We start from the raw sequence: 26,451 nt of genomic DNA, 5'->3' as shown, positions 1-26,451 counted from the left end.
CTCCTGAACTCCAAACTGAATGTCAGAATGGGAAAGAAAGGTGATTTAAGCAATTTTGAGCGTGGCATGGTTGTTGGTGCTAGACGGGCCGGTCTGAGTATTTCACAATCTGCTCAGTTACTGGGATTTTCACGCACAACCATTTCTAGGGTTTACAAAGAATGGTGTGAAAAGGGAAAAGCATCCAGTATGCGGCAGTCCCGTGGGCGAAAATGCCTTGTTGATGCTAGAGGTCAGAGGAGAATGGGCCGACTGATTCAAGCTGATAGAAGAGCAACTTTGACTGAAATAACCACTCGTTACAACCGAAGTATGCAGCAAAGCATTTGTGAAGCCACAACACGCACAACCTTGAGGCGGATGGGCTACAACAGCAGAAGACCCCACCGGGTACCACTCATCTCCACTACAAATAGGAAAAAGAGGCTACAATTTGCACGAGCTCACCAAAATTGGACAGTTGAAGACTGGAAAAATGTTGCCTGGTCTGATGAGTCTTGATTTCTGTTGAGACATTCAGATGGTAGAGTCAGAATTTGGCGTAAACAGAATGAGAACATGGATCCATCATGCCTTGTTACCACTGTGCAGGCTGGTGGTGGTGGTGTAATGGTGTGGGGGGTGTTTTCTTGGCACACTTTAGGCCCCTTAGTGCCAATTGGGCATCGTTTAAATGCCACGGCCTACCTGAGCATTATTTCTGACCATGTCCATCCCTTTATGACCACCATGTGCCCATCCTCTGATGGCTACTTCCAGCAGGATAATGCACCATGTCACAAAGCTCGAATCATTTTAAATTGGTTTCTTGAACATGACAATGAGTTCACTGTACTAAAATGGCCCCCACAGTCACCAGATCTCAACCCAATAGAGCATCTTTGGGATGTGGTGGAACGGGAGCTTCGTGCCCTGGATGTGCATCCCACAAATCTCCATCAACTGCAAGATGCTATCCTATCAATATGGGCCAACATTTCTAAAGAATGCTTTCAGCACCTTGTTGAATCAATGCCACGTAGAATTAAGGCAGTTCTGAAGGCGAAAGGGGGTCAAACACAGTATTAGTATGGTGTTCCTAATAATCCTTTAGGTGAGTGTATGTGCCTTAAAATGTTCAATTACAGTTGTAACTTCAGCATTTGACCAGCACACTTTTTGTCCTTTCCACAAGGTTTTCAATTCCTGCCTCATGTTCATTCTCTGTGCAGAAGAATACATGCTTTAGTAAACTCTAACTATATGAGAGCTCATGTACTTACAATGGTAGTCATATTCAGATTTAAACCTCAGGTACCTTGAGGAACTTCAGTGGTTTCTCGATAGGCATCTTCTGAACACCTGTAGGAAATCAGTTATAGACAGATCAGAAACTCAGATGTAACTCAAACCTGCATCTAGAACTTAAAACTGGTTATACATCTGATCTCTAAAAATTACATTTCAAATGACATTCAAAACATTATTCTGGAGATGGAATGTTGTGTTAAACATCTCCTTTTCAAAGTTTTTGACCAACATGAACATGATAAACTTATTGGTTTGGTACTGATTCCATTCATTTTGTTCTAGAAAAATTGTTATTTATAATAATATCTGATTATTGATAACTGATTTTTACAATTAATGGCAAAAGGAATGTTTAGAAATGTAATTTGATATTATCTACTGGCACACTATAGTATGATATATATATACATACACTATGAACAATTCTAAACGCTTTTGTTTTTGCCCCCATTTTTCATGAGCTGAACTAAAAGTTCTAAGACTTTTTCTATGTACACAAAAGGCCTATTTCTCTCAAATATTGTTCACAAATCTGTCTAAATCTGTGTTAGTGAGCACTTCTCCTTTGCCGAGATAATCCATCCACCTCACAGGTGTGGCATATCAAGATACTGATTAGACAGCATGATGATTGCACAGGTGTGCCTTAGGCTGTCCACAATAAAAGGCCACTCTAAAATGTGCAGTTTTGTGTGGTCTCAGGGGGTCTGGAAACAAGTCATTATCTGGTGTGACCATCATTTGCCTCACGCAGTGCAACACATCTCCTTCGCATAGAGTTGATCAGGTTGTTGATTGTGGCCTGTGGAATGTTGGTCCACTCCTCTTCAATGGCTGTGTTGGATATTGGCAGGACCTGGAACACGCTGTCGTATACGCCGATTCAGAGCATCCCAAACATGCTCAATGGGTGACATGTCCGTTAGTATGCTGGCCCTGCAAGAACTGGGATGTTTTCAGCTTCCAGGAATTGTGTACAGATCTTTGCAGAATAGGGCCGTGCATTATCATGCTGCAACATGAGGTGATGGTTGTGGATGAATGGCACAACAATGGGCCTTAGGATCTCATCACGGTATCTCTGTGCATTCAAAGTGCCATCAATAAAATGCACCTGCGTTGGTTGTCTATAACATACGCCTGCACATACCATAACCCCACCATGGGCCACTCGATTCCCAACGTTGACATCAGCAAACCGCTCACCCACATGACGCCATACACGCTGTCTACCATCTGCCCTGTACAGTGAAAACCGGTATTCATCCGTGAAGAGAACACCTCTCCAAAGTGCCAGACGCCATCGAATGTGAGCATTTGCCCACGCAGGTCGTTTACAACGACCAACTGCAGGTCGAGACCCCGATGAGGACGATGAGCATGCAGATGAGCTTCCCTGAGACGGTTTTTGACAGTTTGTGCAGAAATTCTTTGGTTATGCAAACCGATTGTTGCAGCAGCTGTCCGGGTGGCTGGCCTCAACGGTGTTGGAGGTGAAGATGCTGGATATGGAAGTCCTGGGCTGGTGTGGTTACACACGGTCTGCGGTTGTGAGGCCGGTTGGATGTACTGCCAAATTCTCTGAAAAGCCTTTGGAGACGGCTATGGTAGAGAAATGAACATTCAATTCACGGGCAACAGCAGGTGGACATTCCTGCTGTCAGCATGCCAATTGCACGCTCCCTCAAAACTTGCAACATCTGTGGCATTGTGCTGTGTGATAAAACTGCACATTTTAGAGTGGCCTTTTATTGTGGACAGCCTAAGGCACACCTGTGCAATAATCATGCTGTCTAATCAGTATCTTGATATGCCACACCTGTGAGATGGATGGATTAACTCGGCAAAGGAGAAGTGCTCACTAACACAGATTTAGACAGATTTGTGAACAATATTTGAGAGAAACAGGCCTTTTGGGTACATAGAAAAAGTCTTAGAACTTAGATCTATAATTTTGTTCAGTGAATATAACTGGCTTAAAACCATTTTTCTTTGGTGAAAATACTAACGTAAAATTGCACTACAATATATATTGGTTTAAAATAATAATAAACATGTTCATAAACACAAACTTGTTATGCTGGGTACACACCAAAAGATAATCAGGCTGATTTTGGGCTGATTTCCCCCTTCTGAAAATCCTAGCTGTGTCCCGATTATCTTGATGGTTATAGATTATCTTATCAGATTTTCCCTTGGTGTGAGGTGTGTTAAGAGTGTCCGAACCTGATCGGAAGAACGTCAGAGCCGACCTGATCGCGAATATTCAACATGTGGAATATTTACGATCAGAAATCCTGAAATGTGGGGGGAAGCCCGAGGACAAACACGCGCATGCTGTGGAGATTATCACGTGAAAGGAAACCATATCCAATCAGAAAGCGAGATGAAGGAAGACGGAAGCATAAGAAACGCAGTCATGGCGCAGCACAAACTGAAATTGATGTGGACAGCAGAGATGGAGGATCAGCTTGTTGATTTGTGGCGCAAATGTTTACACAACGTGTTGTGTAAAACATTTCCAAACACTATCATCGCAATTGCTTCCTGCATATCGTCCGCCATGCTTATTCTGAGGTCTCTAGAGTGTTAACAGTCGAGACTCTGGTTGCATGGTCTTTAGGGTTGGGTATCTAGAACCGGTTCCAAAATGCCAAAAACCGGGGATTCGATAAGTCGCGCACACTTCGATTCCGCTTATCGATTCCTTACTTTGGTGATGCTCACATGCGCGAGGTGAATGGCAGTGAGCATTTGTTTACAGTTGTATTGATCTGCCAGGACCTGCCTGCCGCACATGCGCTGTACGTTATATTTACGATGGCGGAGCGCAGCAGACTTTCGAAAGTTTGGTTAAGCTTTTCAAAAAAAGATGAAAATACAGCGAATTGTATCACATGCAAGAAAGACAAACTAGAGCCGCATAATTCTGGATAAAATGAGAACCAGTTTTGTTTAAAATAGAGATCATGAATAAATACATCAGACAATTAATACGAGTCGAGTCTATAATTCCTTAAAGTGTTATATATATATATATATATATATATACAGTATATTGTAAATTAAGATGCATTGTCACAGTTTTACTGGTAATAGCCTAAATGTAACAAGAATAAAAGGTAGAAAAAAGTATTTGCTCTCTTTTTTCTCTCCAATAAATATTGGAATCGAAACCAAGAATCGTTAAGAACCGGATTCGATAAGCAGAATCGGAATCGTTAAAATTTAAACGATACCCAACCCTAACGGTCTTTTCACATCATGGCACACCACACACTATATGAGCAAAACGGTTAAATCTAGGATTTTTTGTCCTCATGTTTGTGGTCCATCACATTTTGAAAATCTTATAAGATGTAAAATCTTTTGGTGTGTTCCCATCATTAGTTGACACATACCAACATTACTGGAGACGCCTGCAGCTCCAGCAGGAACATCACCTTCAGAACCGCTTTCATCAGGATCACTGGCATCAGAGTCCGTCATACTGATCTCATCTTAAAGAAAAAGAGACATTTAAAACAAGAACATCTTCAGTTTAACCTGTATTGAGAAGTCATTTATGAAACATGACAAATGGCACCGTTTAATAATAATAATCATATTAATAACAACTATAATACTTCACTAAGATCACTATTATTAGAATTATCGCCTAGACAGTGATATACTAATACTGTCAATGAAAAATTAATATTTTATAATGAGTATATTATTTTACAATAAGAGGTTATAATACTTTCTTAATTTCTTCACTTAAGCTGTTATACTGGCAGAAACCTGCAGTTTAAGTGAAAACAGGTTTATAAACGCATCTTATTGAAAAATTGTATTACTACAAAAAATGTGGATATAATGCGAATGTGAAAATAGAGAGTAACTGGTGCTGGTTGCGTTCCCAAATGCATGTTAAACTTATGGCACATGCAGAGATGGAGTTCACTGCATTCATTCCCTGTGAAACGAGGCATGGAAAAAGCCAGATCATGAGCTGATCGAGCGAGCAAAGTGTGCTCTTCAGTTTGAAACACGCAGCACAACAGACTACAGACTTACTTTCTTATCGTCTTTTGCGATTTGATAAGGGCATTGAGCCATATTGTGCTTTTGATTTTAGTATGTTTGAGAAATGCTTTACCAAAGCAATTGCGCAAAACACAAAGACAATTTATGTTATTATGAGGCGTAAAAATATTTTCGGTTCTTTTGGTTCAAACTGTGGAGGGACAGATTAGACTGTGGTCGGTCACTAGAGTAAAGGTAATTAATGGTAACACTATGAATTTTACTCCTCCCAAAAATGCCAAATAATAAACAGGTGACAGCGTATTTTAGGCTATATGACACGTTATAGTGAGATATGACAGCGCTTCTGCAACACGCATCACTGCAGATGAGTAGCTGAGGATCTCTTCAGCATGCTGATGCACAAAATACAAACTAAAAATAAATTAAAGTAAGTCGCAGATGCTCAACACACAGTCATCTTCATTAAAAGTAGTGAGAATAAATGATTTTACCAGTGCTGATGCTACTCTCTCTCCTATTGATCTTAAAATTAGCTGATGATACAAAAAATGCTGCTCATAGCGGTAGCTTTCGATGACGTGAACACCGTTAAATCTGATATAGCGCGGGAATTGAAGATCGGATTTATGTCCGTTTTGTGAAGACACATTTATGTGGCCAAGTGTAAATGGAATTGTTTTGACAATGAAATGACCAGGTGTAAAACAGCCCCAAAGATGATGTGAAAAAGTTCTTTCTAGACTAGCATTTCCTAAAATGATGCAATGCTCTTTTTATTACCATCTCAACACAGTCTTGATCCTCCAATGATGATTGTTCCTTCTCAGGGCTCACCTAAAGCAAGGCAAAGAAAGAAAAAATAAACATCTATTAGAGACAAAGGATTCAGAGATTCTCCAAATGAAGCAGCACAGATACTTGACTCCATTAACACTGACTGATCACTGTCATAAAACATAAAATTAAAACATTCCATTATCAATGATATACTTGAGCAAAAGAAGGCTGATGACGCCAAACTAATTCAGGTATGATGGGACATTTCAAACCACTCAGTATTAATACTGATCAAATTAATGAGATGAATAGTGACTTAAGATTTAAAACACTGTGACATAAGTTGTAATCAAGTATAAAGTTAAAACCCTATAAATATATGGTCATAACCAATCAGGGATGCATGAAAATAAATGCTCATTGATGTTATCGTTGTCAATCCGATAAGAAAATTAGGCCGCTATATTAACACTAATAAATAATGGATTTCTTCCTTCAGCTTCAGATGTGCGCTGTTCACCGTGATGGTTTTGAAATGTTTGAATCACAAATCTGTGAAATCAGCGCATTGTTACAGGGAGAGTTCGCTTGTGGAATTGTAAGTTGTAATATTTTTTATTTTTGTTATATATCTGATTTATCTCATATAGGATGCATTTGGCTGAGTTAATGAGTGCTACAGTAAACACTTCACTGTAGGCCACACCGGTGGTCAGCAAAACATTAATTATGATTGGGACTGTCATATATACATAACACTATAATGAGCAAACTATTGCATTAAAAACGTCGTGAATTCTTTGGGTTTAGTTGCTGTGTTTCAGCGTGTTGTCCTGGGAGGAGCGCATCCACAACAGGAGTTTCACTATGTAATAGTTGATTACTATTAATAATAGCTCAAGTTAATCTGTGCATGATTTTGTGCAAGTATAAGTTGTAATATTGTGTTTATTTTGTATAAATATCTAATTTATCATATATAGGTTGTGTTCCGTTGAGCTAAAACCATCTAACAAAGCCTCAGGTTTAGGGGTGTTCCTTCAGCTCTTTAGGCCATTTCATTTTAAGTTTAATGTTGTCTAATAACATTTTAATTTCATTTGATTTATTATTATTATTATTATTATTATTATTAAGGCAATAGATGTTTTGGTAAAACTTCACAATACATATGTTATTGCATTAACTAACATGAACTAACAGAGAAAAACTTTTGTTAATGTGAGTTAATAAAATATGTGAGTTCATGTTAGTTCACAGTGCATTAAATTAACAGATACAACACTGGATCCTAAAATGTCTTGGAAAATGTTGAGATTAACGTTAAGTAAGATAAACATTAAGTAAATCATGTAGAAGTATTGTTCATTCATTGTTAGTTCATGTTAACTAATACTAACAAGATGAAACCTTTTTATAAAGTATTGCCATTTTTTTATAAAGAAAGTTGGAAATATGAATGTAAAATTTATTTTAGAAGCTAAGAAACCTTACACTGGTTCAAACTAGGCCACTACTGTATATGTTTGATTTATGTTGAAGTGTTTGGGACATTGGCTTTAAAGTCGGCATGAAATGGAAGTTGAGATTGTCATTTTTTCCTTGTTGTGATGTATATCCGAGTGAAACTGCTTCTGAAATTAGAAAAAAATGTAGGGCGGGGCTTGATTTCGTCCTTCCGGAATTGATTGGATCGTTGGAGGTTGGGCGTTGCAAACAAAATGGAGGCAGATTTGAATGCCAGTTTACATTCAGTTGTGGAGGATTTCTCTCCACCGGACTCCCCCACCGTTACCCTCACATGAAGGATTTTTTTATTGAGGAGCCCAGCGACGAGAACAAGGACAAGCAGCTAAATTTTCAGGCAGGAATCAGACCATATTTATATGAGCCTCCCGCGAAACGAGACAAACACCGATAGCCGCACCCTCATGGGCTCTGGCCGCACCCTTTCGCCATGGCACATGACCAAAAGAGAAGAGAGGTCGTTTTCGAGGGGGGAGGGAAGGGTAATGTATTTGATTAAAGATTATAAGGGTACATGAATTTTGAAAAAATAATGAAGTGCACAGATAAATCATTTATAATAAACACTACAATATTACATATAAAAAGAAGATTTGTCAAATTTGATTTCATGCCGACTTTAAATGATGTGCGTTTCGTTTTTGTAATCAGGCTTTCAAAGTATATCAAATTTTGGATTTAGATTCATCGGCTAATATATCAGATATCGGCTTTCGAATATAAAGAATGATCAGTTATCGGCCCAAATGTTCATATCGCTGTATCCCTAATTTGATTTCCAAAAACAAAAAACAAAACAATACCTTCTGTACATCTCTGGCCTCTGACTGGGACGGGGACGGACTCTTCATTTCGAGAGTGGAGGGTTCAACCTCACTGAGAGTCTACAAAACATAACATTAGACATGAAACAGTGGTGTAAATGTGTGAACACTAGATCTCACAGATGTCTCTGCTTCGTTTGCTCGTTCTCTTCCAGCACAACTCTCACTTACCTCGTCTAGACCCACAGTCAGAGCAGCACAATCACTGCCTGATGACCACTGGCTCTTATGGCTCATCTGAGAATATGAAATTAAGCGTTACATACAGAAACACTTCACCTAAGAGTTTAAAAAAAGCATTATAAATGGAATATATAAAGGATAATGTACAGTCAGTCAGTAATTAATACAAAATAAACTGACAGGATAATAAGGGTCCTGATACACAGCTACCTATCAATAAATATTTGCACATGAAATACTGATTTGAGATAATATACAAGATTACAAAATAGTTAAAGTTTTCAAATCAATATTTAAATGCTACCACAAGGTAATGTTCACGGCTTTTATGCATCACATTACATGTGTTTTCATTACAGTGTGTCAGGTTGTGTGTAGCTTTACACCAGTTTTATGAGGACACCGTTTTATGAGGACATCATAAGAACAGGTTCCTGATGTTTGACTTGACAGAAGAATCTCAGTGTGTTGTGTAAGTTTGACAGAATCCTGGTCTATGAGGACACAGTTTTATGAGGACATCATAAGAAAATGATCCTGATGTTTGACTTTGACTGAGTGTGTTGTGTAAGTTTGACAGAATACTGGTCTATGAGGACACTAGATTTACTGGGACACTGGTAACTAGATACATTTGGACGGCACTGAGTTCAAGTGTGTGTATGTATGAGAGTGATACGAGACATTGCGCCTGTGCTAGATGTACAGTAAGTGATCGTGACTCACTTCTTACACACACAATCATAATTCAGTGACTGATAACTGTGGCAAATAATCTGTTTCTGAGGAAACAGAGTTATTACATTAACTTATTGGATACCTTTAGAGTTGCTGTATCTTGTTCAGGTTTCATCTGATTCTTCAGAGTTATCATCTGAAAAAAAAAGTAGTAAAAATATATAAAAAAGACAAATAAATAATAATTTTAGTATCACTTATTGAAAGCCAAACAGAGGTTGCTATTTTTTACCAACTTCTTCAATGATTATATTTAATCTGACAAGCACAAATAGTTTTCGCTATTGGTATTAGCCACAATGAGCTGTGAATTATGGGTTATCAGTATCGATCCTAATATTCCATATGTGTGTCCCGGTAAATCTAGTGTCCTCATAGACCAGGATTCTGTCAAACTTACACAACACACTGAGATTCTCCAGTCAAGTCAAACATCAGAACATTGCTCTTATGATGTCCTCATAAAACGGTGTCCTCATAAAACAGGTGTAAGACACACACACACTTGACACACTGTAATGAACATGCATGTAATGTGATGCATTAAAGTCATGAACATTAACTTGTAGGGCTGCACAATGTATTGCTTTATCATTCATACCCATCTGTGGTAGTGACATTGCAGTACAGGCCTCTGTGAAGTCAGGCTATGTAAAGACTCTGCCGTGTTATTTTACAGTTGATTACTCAAGTTCTGTACCTAAATGCTGTTAGACTTACCTGGAATATATGAGGCATTGTTTATTTCACATCTTTGTTCATTTTTTTTATCTCTGCTTGCAATTTATTATTTTCTATGCAGATGCAAACCCCTACAAAATCACACCTATCATTCTAGAATGATTAATTATTTCCAAATAGAGCTATTCAAGACATCTGGTGAAATTGCTTTTCATATTGAAAAACTTTTGTTAATGTGAGTTAATAAAATATGTGAGTTCATGTTAGTTCACAGTGCATTAAATTAACAGATACAACACTGGATCCTAAAATGTCTTGGAAAATGTTGAGATTAACGTTAAGATAAACGTTAAGTAAATCCTGTAGAAGTATTGTTCATTCATTGTTAGTACATGTTAACTAATACTAACAAGATGAAACCTTTTTGTAAAGTGTTGTCATTTTTTATAAAGAAAGTTGGAAATATGAATGTAAAATTCATTTTAAAAGTTAAGGAATCTTACATTAGGCCACTGTACTATTATGTTTGATTTATGTTGAAGTGTTTGGGACATTGGCTTTAAATGATGTGCGTTTCGTTTTTGTAATCAGGCTTTCAAAGTATATCAAATTTTGGATTTAGATTCATCGGCTAATATATCAGATATCGGCTTTCGAATATAAAGAATGATCAGTTATCGGCCCAAATGTTCATATCGCTGTATCCCTAATTTAATTTCCAAAAAAACAATACCTTCTGTACATCTCTGGCTTCTGACTGGGACGGGGACGGACTCTTCATTTCGAGAGTGGAGGGTTCAACCTCACTGAGAGTCTACAAAACATAACATTAGACATGAAACAGTGGTGTAAATGTGTGAACACTAGATCTCACAGATGTCTCTGCTTCGTTTGCTCGTTCTCTTCCAGCACAACTCTCACTTACCTTGTCTAGTCCCACAGTCAGAGCAGCACAACCACTGCCTGATGACCACTGGCTCTTATGGCTCATCTGAAAATATGAAATTAAGCGTTACATACAGAAACACTTCACCTAAGAGTTTAAAAAAAGCATTATAAATGGAATATATAAAGGATAATGTACAGTCAGTCAGTAATTAATACAAAATAAACTGACAGGATAATAAGGGTCCTGATACACAGCTACCTATCAATAAATATTTGCACATGAAATACTGATTTGAGATAATATACAAGATTACAAAGTTAAAGTTTTCAAATCAATATTTCAATATTTAAATGCTACCACAAGGTAATGTTCACGGCTTTTATGCATCACATTACATGTGTTTTCATTACAGTGTGTCAGGTTGTGTGTAGCTTTACACCAGTTTTATGAGGACACCCTTTTATGAGGACATCATAAGAGCATGTTACTGATGTTTGACTTGACAGAAGAATCTCAGTGTGTTGTGTAAGTTTGACAGAATCCTGGTCTATGAGGACACAGTTTTATGAGGACATCATAAGAGCATGTTCCTGATGTTTGACTTTGACTGAGTGTGTTGTGTAAGTTTGACAGAATACTGGTCTATGAGGACACTAGATTTACTGGGACACTGGTAACTAGATACATTTGGACGGCACTGAGTTCAAGTGTGTGTATGTATGAGAGTGATACGAGACATTGTGCCTGTGCTAGATGTACAGTAAGTGATCGTGACTCACTTCTTACACACACAATCATAATTCAGGGACTGATAACTGTGGCAAATAATCTGTTTCTGAGGAACACTGGTCGCATGACACTGCTTAAGCATGGAAACCCTGAACTCACCTTTATAATGATTGCTGAATCTGCCCTGGAGCTCATCTGTGTCTGTAAACGGCATGTCCTCTTCCAGATCTTGATCTTCTCCTTCACTGACTCACTTCAGCCATCATCCCATGTGTCTGCGCGCATAGAAAAAGACTCTCACGACCATTGCATTTCATTTGACATATTATTCAAAAAGCTTGTTTTAAATAAATTGATCAATTATGGTAAACAGCATTCAAGTTATTTTAATACTTTATTATATGATATTTAAGGAATATGTTAATTGATAATAACTATTCATTCATAGATTTCATTCACAATTAATATTATAGGCAATAATAGTGACAGTATTAATAAGACTGAATCAAACAGAGTTCTAATAATATTCAGAGTAGCCTATATTTTATTATAGTCAGGAGTAATAAGAGCACATATTTGTGTCTTAATGTGTTTAAAGCAAGCATAACTGTAGTAATATTAACAGTAGCATATCAGGATACTGTACTGGGTGAAATAGCCTCCCCTTCACATACTGAAACGTTAGTCATGCCAACGCGTTATTATGATGGCTAGACTATTTTATGAGATCAGAAAAGGTAGCAGTTACAAATATAGTGCAATCGAAAACGAGTTTAAAATGACAAGCATCGCTGATTCCCTCATGTCAGTCTGTAAACAGAATCACTAACTTATAGGTCCGCTAGCACCGTTAGCATCACGCGCTAGCTGCTTTCTAACTGTAAAACGAGCAGCGAAGAGCATACAGAACATGCACAAACAAGCCAACCGGACCCACGTGCTATTAGAGAAGCAATTAAACAACATTATAACTTACCTTTTGGATAACAGTTGCCTTCATCAGGTCCACAGATGTCTTCTCAGGTGCAGAGTTTGTCCAGTCCAAACAGGAAATGACGTGACGACGAATGACTACACCTCTGATTACGTTGTACTTATCATAATATAAACGGGATTTTATTTATTTATTTATCATATATTTAATGCACAATTAATAAATTACAGGCAAAAATACTTAAATAATTAGTATTTTGCATTAGTTGCTACACATTTTAAAGCTGATTGAAGCTCCGCCCACTGGCGCCATCTTGTTTTCGCGATCTCCCGCCTACCGGTACCGATCTGACCAATCACTAAAGCTGATTGAAGCTCCGCCCATTGGCGCCATCTTGTTTTCGCGATTTCCCGCCTAGCGGTATCGATCTGACCAATCACAGGCCCCAAATAATACACTTGTGTGAAAGATGCAAATTTTTGATGACGCGGGTGTAATACCAGGACCTGGCTACAGGGGCGCACTCTCGAAATCAGGGATACACTGTGTATGGTAAAATTTCAGGGTTTTGTGGTATGTAAGGACATGGCGCCAAACTTTGAGAGGGAGCGTCTGGAACGTAGTAAATGACATCTACGCTGTCGGATTTATGAGGACATGGCCTCTGTCCTCATAAACCCAAATGTCCCCATAGTGCTGGTGCGTATTCAGGTCAAAAGTCCTCGTAAACCACAAAAACAAACACACACACACACACACACACACACACACACACACACACACACACACACAGCATAGTTAACCATGATTTACCATGATTTACCACATTACTAGCAATTATTTGAAGTGTCAGTGCAAATAAAGTGATTAACACTGACAAAATATGATTATGTTATAATAGTTATTGCTATATAAGTGATTTATAGTGTGTATTCAAGTATAAATGCAAGCACATGTGGAAAAATTTAATTAAGTAGAATGGCCAGCAGAGGGCAGTAGAAGACCACTTATTGGCTCACTTTCACTTTAAACCTCATGATTTTGACCAGTTTTCTGCACTAAAGCAAACCAGTGTTTCCATGTTAACTCAATAATGCATACTTGCTACATATGCTACACACAATAATGCTACACACACACACACACACACACACACACACACACACACACACACACACACAAATGTTTCAGTGATATTGGTGTCACATTCACCTTCATCACATTCACCTTCTGTCTTCATCACATTCACCATCTGTCGTCATCACCTGCACCTGCTCCTCATCACCCTCCTCATCATCACCTGCTCCTCATCATCATAACCGTCACCTGTTGTCCTTGTCTTGATCTGTGTATTTAAGTTCCCCTCTCATCCATTATCATTGTCGGTTATTGTTTGTGCACTAGCACTCTGTTATGTTTGTTTTCATGTTGGAAAATAAAACTTTTGTTATATTTGTACCACACACACACACACACACACACACACACACACACACACACACACACACACACACACACACACACACACACACACACACACACACACACCATCATTTATAATGATTTACCATGGCTGATACCAATACCAATATGAGAAAATGACTATTTTAAACAGCAGGGGGCAGTAAAATACCACTTATTGGCTTAACATGCCATTAATTCATATCATTTTCACCTTTTTAACTGTTATAGAGGCAAATTTTGTCCGATCTGTCTGAAAATTTTCATGCTTGTTCAGGGTGATATTTCACACGTTCTGACTTGTTTTTAAGAAGGTCTGAGCATTGATTAAAGAGATATAGGCTTTCGGGGACACTTGGTAAAGGCCAGATTTTGAAGTGAACCTATTATAGCTATCCAAATGAAGTAGTTCAACTTTTTCTGACAATTATTGATCTAGTGAGTCCAGAGAATTGTATTGCACTAGTTTTGAACATTATGATATGAAAATTATATGATCAGAGATGGAAAAGACCATTTACAGCCAATACAGGCAGTTTACCATAGGAAATATATGATTTTAAAGCTTTTTAACAGTTATAGCGCCACCTATCGTCCGATCTCCATAAAATTTTGCATGCTTGTTAATGATGTTATGTCACATATGCTGACCAATTTTTGTGAAGTTCTGCATTTTCATTTATGATTTATAGGCTTTTGACTGTATTTTGCCACGCCCATTTTATAAATGACCCTATTACAGCCATCCAAATGCAAAAGTTCAACTTTTTTTTGATAATTATTGATCTAGAGAGTCCAGAGAATTGTCCTAGACTGGTCTGGTTCCGATCGGGTGAAAAACCTAGGACTAGTTCGCAAAAGTAGGTTTTAGACATATTCGTGAATATTTAATGAACGGTTTGATTGACAGCAATGGTTCTTGAGGCAAAGTTGTTCAGCATGAGCAGATCTATCAAATGATATGCATATTGTGTGGATGAGTGTAACACCACGTGATTACAGAGCCATAAAACTCGTTAGCGCCAACTAGTGGCCGATTTCTTTCAAAATTCTTACAGACCTCTAGGGCCATAAGACGAACATGCCCATCGAGTTTCGTTCTGATCGGCCTCCGTTAACCTTGTCTAATCGGTGCTCAAACTTCATTGGCCGATAGCGGCCATGTTTTTTGAGATACGCCAATGTCCTCATATACATACATGGCACCTTGGACCAAGACACTGCATACCAATTTTCAAGTCAATCGGACTAACGGTCAGGTGGTTATAGCCTGTTTTATGTTTTTTTCATGTTATAGCGCCACCATGTGGCCAATCGCCGCGATTTTTTTACCGTGACCTCAGATTGACCTCTTACACATGTGTACCAAGTTTGGTTAAAATACCTCTTTTACTTCTGGAGTTATAGCCATTTTAGTAAAATAGGCTCCTCCCACAACGTTAATTTTGCACCCCCTAGCGACCATGAATCGAAATTTCAACTTTTTTTCGATAATTATTGATCTTCAGACTCCATAGAACAATTCTGCACTGGTTTGGTTCCGATCGGGCGAAAAACCAGGGACTAGTTTGCAAAAGTAGATTTTAGACAAAATTCAAAATGGCGGAAAATCTATCATGGCGGAAATAAAATCGGAGATAAACGTTTTGTTCGTCAGGCGTCCAGCTTTCCAATGATATAAGACACTTGAGTCTATGACTTACGGTCTAGGAGTTATGAGCAGTTTCGCGCTTTTGGTTGCTATAGCGCCACCTATGGGCCAATCGGGGTCATAATTTGATAACCTCTCCTCGATTTTTGTACTACCATATGGCAAAGTTTCAAAGCTCTAGCCCTTACGGTTTGGGCTGCACGATGCGTTTTACGGCAGAATAATAATAATAATAATAATAATAATTAAAGCTGCAAGCAGCATTTATCGGGGTTCAAGCAGTTAAGGCCTTTAAGCACAAAAGCATCAAAAGTGATTAAGTTTTATTTAGCAAGCATGTAACTACTGACATAATAGATGGAAAAGACCATTTACAGGAAATACCATAGGAAATATATGGTTTTAAAGCTTTTTAGCAGTTATAGCGCCACCTATGGTCCGATCTCCATAAAAATTGGCATGCTTGTTAATGATGTTATGTCACATATGCTCACCAATTTTTGTGAAGTTCTGAGTTTTCATTTAGGATTTATAGGCTTTTTAGTGTTTTTTTGCCATGCCCCTTTTCTAAATGACCCTATTACAGCCATCTACATGCAAAAGTTCAACTTTTTTTGATAATTATTGATCTAGAGTGTCCAGAGAATTGTCCTAGACTGGTCTGGTTTCGATCGGGCGAAAAACCTAGGACTAGTTTGCAAAAGTAGGTTTTTAACATAATTACGAATATTTAATAAACGGTTTAATTGACAGCATTAGTTCTTGAGGCAAAGTTGTTCAGCATGAGCAGATCTATCAGATGATATGCATTTTGTGACGATAAGTGTAACACCACGTGATTACAGAGCCATAAAACTCGTTAGCGCCAACTAGTGGCCGATTTCTTTCAAAACTCTTAGAGACCTCTAGGGCCATGAGTCGAACATGCCCATCGAGTTTCGTTCCGATCGGCCTCCGTTAACCTTGTCTAATAGGTGCTCAAATTTCATTGGTCGATGGCGGCCATGTTTTTCGAGATACGCCAATGTCCTCATAGACATACATGGTACCTTGGACCAAGACACTGCATACCAATTTTCAAGTCAATCGGACTAACGGTCACGTGGTCATAGCCGTTTTCATGTTTTTTTCATGTTATAGCGCCACCTAGTAATCAATCGTCGCGATTTTTTTACTGTGACCCCAGATTGAACTCATACACATGTGCACCAAGTTTGGTGAAGATATCTAATTTCATTCTCGAGTTATAGCCATTTTAGTAAAATAGGCTCCTCCCACAACATTTATTTATCACCCCCCGGCGATCAGGAATCGAAATTTCGACTTTTTTTCGATAATTATTGATATTCAGACTCCAGAGAACATTTCTGCACTGTTTTGGATCCAATTGGACAAAAAACCTAGGACTAGTTCGCAAAAGTAGGTTTTTAACTAAATTCAAAATGGCGGACAATTTGCATACAGGAAATGAAATCGGAGATATACGTTTTGACCTTCAGGTTTCCAGCTTTCCAGTGATATAAGACACTTGAGTCTACGTCATACGGTCTAGGAGTTATGAGCAGTTTCGCGCTTTTGGTTGCTATAGCGCCACCTATGGGCCAATTGGGGTCATATTCTCTGAACCTCTCCTCGATTTTTGTACTACCATCTGGCAAAGTTTCAAAGCTCCAGCTCTTACGGTTTGGGCTGCACGATGAGTTTTACGGCAGAAGAAAAATAATAATAATAATAATAATAATAATAATAATAATAATAAAAATCAGTACAATTACAATAGGGTTTCAGCACTTCGTGCTTGAACCCCTAATAAAAATCAGCACAATTACAATAGGGTTTCAGCACTTCGTGCTTGAACCCCTAATAATAATAAAAATCAGCACAATTACAATAGGGTTTCAGCACTTCGTGCTTGAACCCCTAAAAATCAGCACAATTACAATAGGGTTTCAGCACTTCGTGCTTGAACCCCTAAATATAAATTATAGAACAATATGACAAAATGACTATTTTGAACAGCAGGGGGCAGTAAAATACCACTTATTGGCTTAATATACCATTATATTCATATCATTTTCACCTTTTTAACTGTTATAGAGGCAAATTTTGTCCGATCTGTCTGAAAATGTCCATGCATGTTCAGAGCGATATTTCACATGTTCTGACTTGTTTTTAAGAAGGTTTGAACATTCATTAAAGAGATATAGGCTTTCGGGGACACTTGTTAAAGGCCACATTTTGAAGTGAACCTATTATAGCTATCCAAATGAAGTAGTTCAACTTTTTCTGACAACTATTGTTCTAGTGAGTCCAGAGAATTGTTATGCACTAGTTTTTAACATTAAGATATGAAAATTATATGATCAGACATGGAAAAGACCATTTACAGCCAATACAGGCAGTTTACCATAGGAAATATATGGTTTTAAAGCCTTTTAAAAGTTATAGCGCCAACTATTGTCCGATCTCCATAAAATTTTGCATGCTTGTTTGTGATGTTATGACACATATGCTCACCAATTTTTGTGAAGTTCTGAGTTTTCATTTAGGATTTATAGGCTTTTTAGTGTATTTTGCCACGCCCATTTTATAAATGACCCTATTACAGCCATACAAATACAAAAGTTCAACTTTTTTTTGATAATTATTGATCTAGAGAGTCCATAGAATTGTCCTAGACTGGTCTGGTTCCGATCGGGCGAAAATCCAGGGACTAGTTCGCAAAAGTAGGTTTTTAACATATTTGTGAATATTTAATGAACGGTTTGATTAACAGCAATGGTTCTAGAGGCAAAGTTGTTCAGCATGAGCAGATCTATCAAATGATATGCATTTTGTGACAATATGTGTAACACCACGTAATTACAGAGCCATAAAACTCGTTAGCGCCAACTAGTGGCCGATTTCTTTCAAAATTCGTACAGACCTCTAAGGCCATGAGACAAACATGCCCATCGAGTTTCGTTCTGATCGGCCTCCGTTAACCTTGTCTAATGGGTGCTCAAACTTCATTGGCCGATGGCGGCCATGTTTTTTGAGATACACCAATGTCCTCATAGACATACATGGCACCTTGGACCAAGACACTGCATACCAATTTTCAAGTCAATCGGACTAACGGTCAGGTGGTTATAGCCTGTTTTATGTTTTTTTAATGTTATAGCGCCACCATGTGGCCAATCGCCGCGGTTTTTTTACTGTGACCACAAATTGACCTCTTACATATGTGTACCAAGTTTGGTGAAAATACCTCATTTACTTCTGGAGTTATAGCCTTTTTAGTAAAATAGGCCCCTCCCATAACGTACGTTTTGGCGTCCCTTAGCGTCCGTGAATCGAAACTTCAACTTTTTTTCGATAATTATTGATATTCAGACTCTAGAGAACATTTCTGCACTGGTTTGGTTCCGATCGGGCGAAAAACCACGGACTAGTTCGCAAAAGTAGGTTTTTGACAAAATTCAAAATGGCGGAAAAATTTGCATACCGGAAATGAAATCGGAGGTATACATGTTATTCTCCAGGTGTCCAGCTTTCCAATGATATAAGACACTTGAGTCTACGACATACGGTCTAGGAGTTATGACCAGTTTTGCGCTTTTGGATGCTATAGCGCCACCTATAGGCCAATCGAGGTCATAATTTGATAACCTCTCCTCGATTTTTGTACTATCATATGGCAAAGTTTCAAAGCTCTAGCCCTTACGGTTTGGGCTGCACGATGCGTTTTACGGCAGAATAATAATAATAATAATAATAAAAATCAGCACAATTACAATAGGGTTTCAGCACTTCGTGCTTGAACCCCTAAAAATCAGTACAATTACAATAGGGTTTCAGCACTTCGTGCTTGAACCCCTAATAATTAAAGCTGCAAGCAGCATTTATCGGGGTTCAAGCTATTAAGGCCTTTAAGGGTTTTTAAGCACAAAAGCATCAAAAGTTATTATGTTTTATTTAGCAAGCATGTAACCACTGACATAATAGATGGAAAAGACCATTTACAGCCAATACAGGCAATTTACCATAGGAAATACATGGTTTTAAAGCTTTTTAACAGTTATAGCACCACCTATAGTCCGATCTCCATAAAATTTGGCATGCTTGTTAATGATGTTATGGCACATATGCTCACCAATTTTTGTGAAGTTCTGAGTTTTCGTTTAGGATTTATAAGCTTTTGAGTGCATTTTGCCACGCCCATTTTCTTTATGACCCAATTATAGCCATACGAAAAATTCAAAAGTTCAACTTTTTTTCGATAATTATTGATCAGGAGAGTCCAGAGAATTGTCCTAGACTGGTCTGGTTCCGATCGGGCGAAAAACCAGGGACTAGTTCGCAAAAGTAGGTTTTTAACATATTCGCGAATAATTAATGAACGATTTGATTGACAGCAATGGTTCTTGAGGCAATGTTGTTCAGCATGAGCAGATCTATCAAATGATATGCATTTTGTGACAATAAGTGTAACACCACGTGATTACAGAGCCGTAAAACTCGTTAGCGCCAACTAGTGGCCGATTTCTTTCAAAATTCTTACAGACCTCTAGGGCTATGAGTTGAACATGCCCATCGAGTTTCGTTCCGATCGGCCTCCGTTAACCTTGTCTAATAGGTGCTCAAACTTCATTGGCCGATGGCGGCCATGTTTTTTGAGATACACCAATGTCCTCATAGACATACATGACACCTTGGGCCAAGACACTGCATACCAATTTTCAAGTCAATCGGACTAACGGTCAGATGGTTAAAGCCTGTTTTAAGTTTTTTTCATGTTATAGCGCCACCATGTGGCCAATCGCCGCGATTTTTTTACTATGACCTCAGATTGACCTCTTACACATGTGTACCGAGTTTGGTGAAGATACCTCATTTACTTCTGGAGTTATAGCCATTTTAGTAAAATAGGCCCCTCCCACAACGTACGTTTTGGCGCCCCTTAGCGTCCGTGAATCGAAATTTCAACTTTTTTTCGATAATTATTGATATTCAGACTCCAGAGAACATTTCTGTACTGGTTTGGTTCCGATCGGGCGAAAAACCTAGGACTAGTTCGCAAAAGTAGGTTTTTGGCAAAATTCAAAATGGCGGAAAATCTATCATGGCGGAAATTAAACCGGAGATATACGTTTTGTTCGTCAGGCATCCAGCTTTCCAATGATATAAGACACTTGAGTCTACAACATACGGTCTAGGAGTTCTGAGCAGTTTCGCGCTTTTGGTTGCTGTAGCGCCACCTATGGGCCGATTTGGCTAAGTCCGTGTATCTGAGTAGCGAGCAATACTACTACCATTTGACCAAGTATCACGTCTCTAGGCCTTACGGTTTTGGCTGCACGATGCGTTTTAGGGAAGAATAATAATAATAATAAAAATCAGGGCAATTACAATAGGGTTTCAGCACTTCGTGCTTGAACCCCTAAAAATCAGGACAATTACAATAGGGTTTCAGCACTTCGTGCTTGAACCCCTAATTAAAGCTGCAAGCAGCATTTATCGGGGTTCAAGCAGTTAAGGCCTTTAAGGCATTTAAGCACAAAAGCATCAAAAGTTATTAAGATTTATTTAGCAAGCATGTAACCACTGACATAATAGATGGAAAAGACCATTTACAGCCAATACAGGCAATTTGCCATGGGATATATATGGTTTTAAAGCTTTTTAACAGTTATAGCGCCACCTATGCTCCGATCTCCATAGAATTGTTTACTGTGACCTCAAATTGAACCCATACACATGTGTACTGAGTTTGGTGAAGATATCTCATTTACTTCTTGAGTTATAGCCATTTGAGTAAAATAGGCTCCTCCCACAACGATTTGCCACATTCTAGAATTATTTAATATGATTCTAGCATGATTTACTATCATATACCATGTTCCAGAATGATTTATTAGGATTCTAGCATGATTTACCTTGATACACCTCATTTCAGTATTATTTACTATGATTTACAATGTTTCTAGCATGATTAACCACATTACTAGCAAATATGTGAAGTGTCAGTGCAAATGAGGTGATGAACACTGACAAAATATTATTGTGTTATAATAGTTAGTTATATACGTGATTTTTAGTGTGTGTCCAAGTATGAATGCAAAAGCACATGTAAAATATTTCATTATTAAGTAGAATGGCCAGCAGAGGGCAGTAGAAGACCACTTATTGGCTCACTTTCACTTTAAACCAGTTTTCTGCACTAAAGCAAACCAGTTTTTCCATGTTAACTCAATGCATGCTTACACACACACACACACACACACACACACACACACACACACACACACACACAAACACACACACACACACACACACACACACACACACACACACACACACACACACACACACACACATACACACACAGCATAGTTAACCATGATTTACCATGATATACCACGTTCTAGTATTATTTACCAGGAGATAAACGACAATCTAGGATTATTTACTTTGATTTACCATGTTTCTAGCCTGATTTATCACATTACTAGCAATTATTTGAAGTGTCAGTGCAAATAAAGTGGTTAACACTGACAAAATATGATTGTGTTATAATAGTTATTGCTATATAAGTGATTTTTTTAGTGTGTGTCCAAGTATGAATGCAAAAGCACATGTAAAATATTTCATTATTAAGTAGAATGGCCAGCAGAGGGCAGTAGAAGACCACTTATTGGCTCACTTTCACTTTAAACCAGTTTTCTGCACTAAAGCAAACCAGTTTTTCCATGTTAACTCAATGCATGCTTACACACACACACACACACACACACACACACACACACACACACACAAACACACACACACACACACACACACACACACACACACACACACACACACACACACACACACACACACACACACACACATACACACACAGCATAGTTAACCATGATTTACCATGATATACCACGTTCTAGTATTATTTACCAGGAGATAAACGACAATCTAGGATTATTTACTTTGATTTACCATGTTTCTAGCCTGATTTATCACATTACTAGCAATTATTTGAAGTGTCAGTGCAAATAAAGTGGTTAACACTGACAAAATATGATTGTGTTATAATAGTTATTGCTATATAAGTGATTTTTTTAGTGTGTATTCAAGTATGAATGCAAGCACATGTTGAAATATTTCATTAATAAGTAGAATGGCCAGCAGAGGGCAGTAGAAGACCACTTATTGGCTCACTTTCACTTTAAACCAGTTTTCTGCACTAAAGCAAACCAGTTTATCCATGTTAACTCAATGCATGCTTACACACACACACACACACACACACACACACACAGCATAGTTAACCATGATTTACCATGATTTACCACATTACTAGCAATTATTTGAAGTGTCAGTGCAAATAAAGTGATTAACACTGACAAAATATGATTATGTTATAATAGTTATTGCTATATAAGTGATTTTTAGTTTGTATTCAAGTATAAATGCAAGCACATGTGGAAAAATTTAATTAAGTAGAATGGCCAGCAGAGGGCAGTAGAAGACCACTTATTGGCTCACTTTCACTTTAAACCTCATGATTTTGACCAGTTTTCTGCACTAAAGCAAACCAGTGTTTCCATGTTAACTCAATAATGCATACTTGCTACATATGCTACACACAATAATGCTACACACACACACACACACACACACACACACACACACACACACACACAAATGTTTCAGTGATATTGGTGTCACATTCACCTTCATCACATTCACCTTCTGTCTTCATCACATTCACCATCTGTCGTCATCACCTGCACCTGCTCCTCATCACCCTCCTCATCATCACCTGCTCCTCATCATCATAACCGTCACCTGTTGTCCTTGTCTTGATCTGTGTATTTAAGTTCCCCTCTCATCCATTATCATTGTCGGTTATTGTTTGTGCACTAGCACTCTGTTATGTTTGTTTTCATGTTGGAAAATAAAACCTTTGTTATATTTGTACCACACACACACACACACACACACACACACACACACACACACACACACACACACACACACACACACCATCATTTATCATGATTTACCATGGCTGATACCAATACCAATATGAGAAAATGACTATTTTAAACAGCAGGGGGCAGTAAAATACCACTTATTGGCTTAACATGCCATTAATTCATATCATTTTCACCTTTTTAACTGTTATAGAGGCAAATTTTGTCCGATCTGTCTGAAAATTTTCATGCTTGTTCAGGGTGATATTTCACACGTTCTGACTTGTTTTTAAGAAGGTCTGAGCATTGATTAAAGAAATATAGGCTTTCGGGGACACTTGGTAAAGGCCAGATTTTGAAGTGAACCTATTATAGCTATCCAAATGAAGTAGTTCAACTTTTTCTGACAATTATTGATCTAGTGAGTCCAGAGAATTGTATTGCACTAGTTTTGAACATTATGATATGAAAATTATATGATCAGAGATGGAAAAGACCATTTACAGCCAATACAGGCAGTTTACCATAGGAAATATATGATTTTAAAGCTTTTTAACAGTTATAGCGCCACCTATCGTCCGATCTCCATAGAATTTTTCATGCTTGTTAATGATGTTATGTCACATATGCTGACCAATTTTTGTGAAGTTCTGAGTTTTTATTTAGGATTTATAGGCTTTTTAATGTATTTTGACACGCCCATTTTATAAATTACCCTATTACAGCCATCCAAATGCAAAAGTTCAACTTTTTTTTGATAATTATTGATCTAGAGAGTCCAGAGAATTGTCCTAGACTGGTCTGGTTCCGATCGGGCAAAAAACCTAGGACTAGTTCGCAAAAGTAGGTTTTTAACATATTAATGAATAATTAATGAACAGTTTGATTGACAGCAATGGTTCTTGAGGCAAAGTTGTTCAGGATGAGGAGATCTATCAAATGATATGCATATTGTGTGGATATTTGTAACACCACGTGATTACAGAGCCTTAAAACTCGTTAGCGCCAACTAGTGGCCGATTTCTTTCAAAATTCTTACAGACCTTTAGGGCCATGAGCCGAACATGCCTATTGAGTTTCGTTCCGATCGGCCTCCGTTAACCTTGTCTAATAGGTGCTCAAACTTCGTTGGCCAATGGCGGCCATGTTTTTTGAGATACGCTAATGTCCTCATAGACATACATGGCACCTTGGACCAAGACACTGCATACCAATTTTCAAGTCAATCGGACTAACGGTCAGGTGGTTATAGCCTGTTTTATGTTTTTTTCATTTTATAGCGCCACCATGAGGCCAATCGTCACGATTTTTTTACTGTGACCCCAGAGTAAGCTCATACACATGTGTACCAAGGTTGGTGAAGATACCTCATTTACATCGGGAGTTATAGCCATTTTAGTAAAATAGGCCCCTCCCACAACGTACGTTTTGGCGCCCCTTAGCGACCGTGAATCGAAATTTCCACTTTTTTTCGATAATTATTGATATTCAGTCTCCAGAGAACATTTCTGCACTAGTTTGGTTCCAATCGGGCAAAAAACCAGGGACTAGTTCGCAAAAGTAGATTTTTGACAAAATTCAAAATGGCGGAAAATCTATCATGGCGGAAATGAAATCGGAGATATACGTTTTGTTCGTCAGGTGTCCAGCTTTCCAATGATATAAGACACTTGAGTCTACGACATACGGTCTAGTAGTTATGAGCAGTTTCGCGCTTTTGGTTGTTATAGCGCCACCTATGCGCCAATCGGGGTCATAATCTCTGAACCTTTCCTCGATTTTTGTACTACCATCTGTCAAAGTTTCAAAGTTCCAGCTCTTACGGTTTGGGCTGCACGATGCGTTTTACGGCGGAATAATAATAATAATAATAATAATTAAAGCTGCAAGCAGCATTTATCGGGGTTCAAGCATTTAAGGCCTTTAAGCACATAAGCATTTAAGACATTAAGTTTTATTTAGAAAGCTTTTAACCACTGAAATAATAGATGGAAAAGTCCATTTACAGCCAATACAGGCAATTTACCATAGGAAATATATGGTTTTAAAGCCTTTTGACTGTTATAGTGCTATCTTTGGTCCGATCTCCATAAAATTTTGCATGCTTGTTAATGATGTTATGTCACATATGCTCACCAATTTTTGTGAAGTTCTGAGTTTTCATTTAGGGTTTATAGGCTTTTTAGTGCATTTTGCCACGCCCCTTTTATAAATAACCCTATTACAGCCATCCTAATGCAAAAGTTTAACTTTTTTTTTGATAATTATTGATCTAGAGTGTCCAGAGAATTGTCCTAGACTGGTCTGGTTCCGATCGGGCAAAAAACCTAGGACTAGTTCGCAAAAGTAGGTTTTTAACATATTCGTAAATATTTATTGAACGGTTTGATTGACATTAATGGTTCTTGAGGCAAAGTTGTTCAACATGAGGAGGTCTATCAAATGATATGCATTTTGTGACGAAATTTGTTACACCACGTGATTACCGAGCCTTAAAACTCGTTAGCGCCAACTAGTGGCCGATTTCTTTCAAAATTCTTACAGACCTCTAGGGGCTTGAGCCGAACATGCCCACCGAGTTTCGTTCCGATCGCACTTCGTTAACCTTCTTTTAATAGGTGCTCAAAACTCATTGGCCAATGGCGGCCATGTTTTTCGAGATACGCCAATATCCTTTTAGACATACATGGCCCCTTGGGCCAAGACACTGCATACCAAATTTCAAGTCAATCGGACTAACGGGCAGGTGTATATACGTTTTTTTTTGTTTTATAGCG

At 38.1% G+C, this 26,451-nt stretch overlaps 2 long non-coding RNA genes across 2 annotated transcripts; both read right to left on the bottom strand.

Moving 5' to 3' along the window:
* Positions 1 to 993: 993 nt before the first annotated feature.
* On the bottom strand, positions 994 to 8,512 carry LOC308706724. Its single transcript, XR_014032081.1, has 4 exons — positions 8,430 to 8,512; positions 6,103 to 6,156; positions 4,692 to 4,790; positions 994 to 1,341 (listed from the first exon to the last, which is right to left on the bottom strand). It is a non-coding gene; the product is annotated as an uncharacterized lncRNA (long non-coding RNA).
* A 2,465-nt stretch (positions 8,513 to 10,977) lies between these two features.
* Positions 10,978 to 12,739, bottom strand: LOC308706723. The gene is made up of 3 exons (XR_014032080.1): positions 12,647 to 12,739; positions 11,830 to 11,945; positions 10,978 to 11,043 (listed from the first exon to the last, which is right to left on the bottom strand). It is a non-coding gene; the product is annotated as an uncharacterized lncRNA (long non-coding RNA).
* Positions 12,740 to 26,451: the final 13,712 nt, after the last annotated feature.

The sequence above is a fragment of the Scardinius erythrophthalmus genome, assembly GCF_964197995.2.
Source record: "Scardinius erythrophthalmus genome assembly, chromosome: 18".
Classification (NCBI taxonomy): domain Eukaryota; kingdom Metazoa; phylum Chordata; class Actinopteri; order Cypriniformes; family Leuciscidae; genus Scardinius; species Scardinius erythrophthalmus.
The sequence above is the reverse complement of the archived record's forward strand: the minus strand, read 5'-3'. Positions and strand labels throughout refer to the sequence as shown.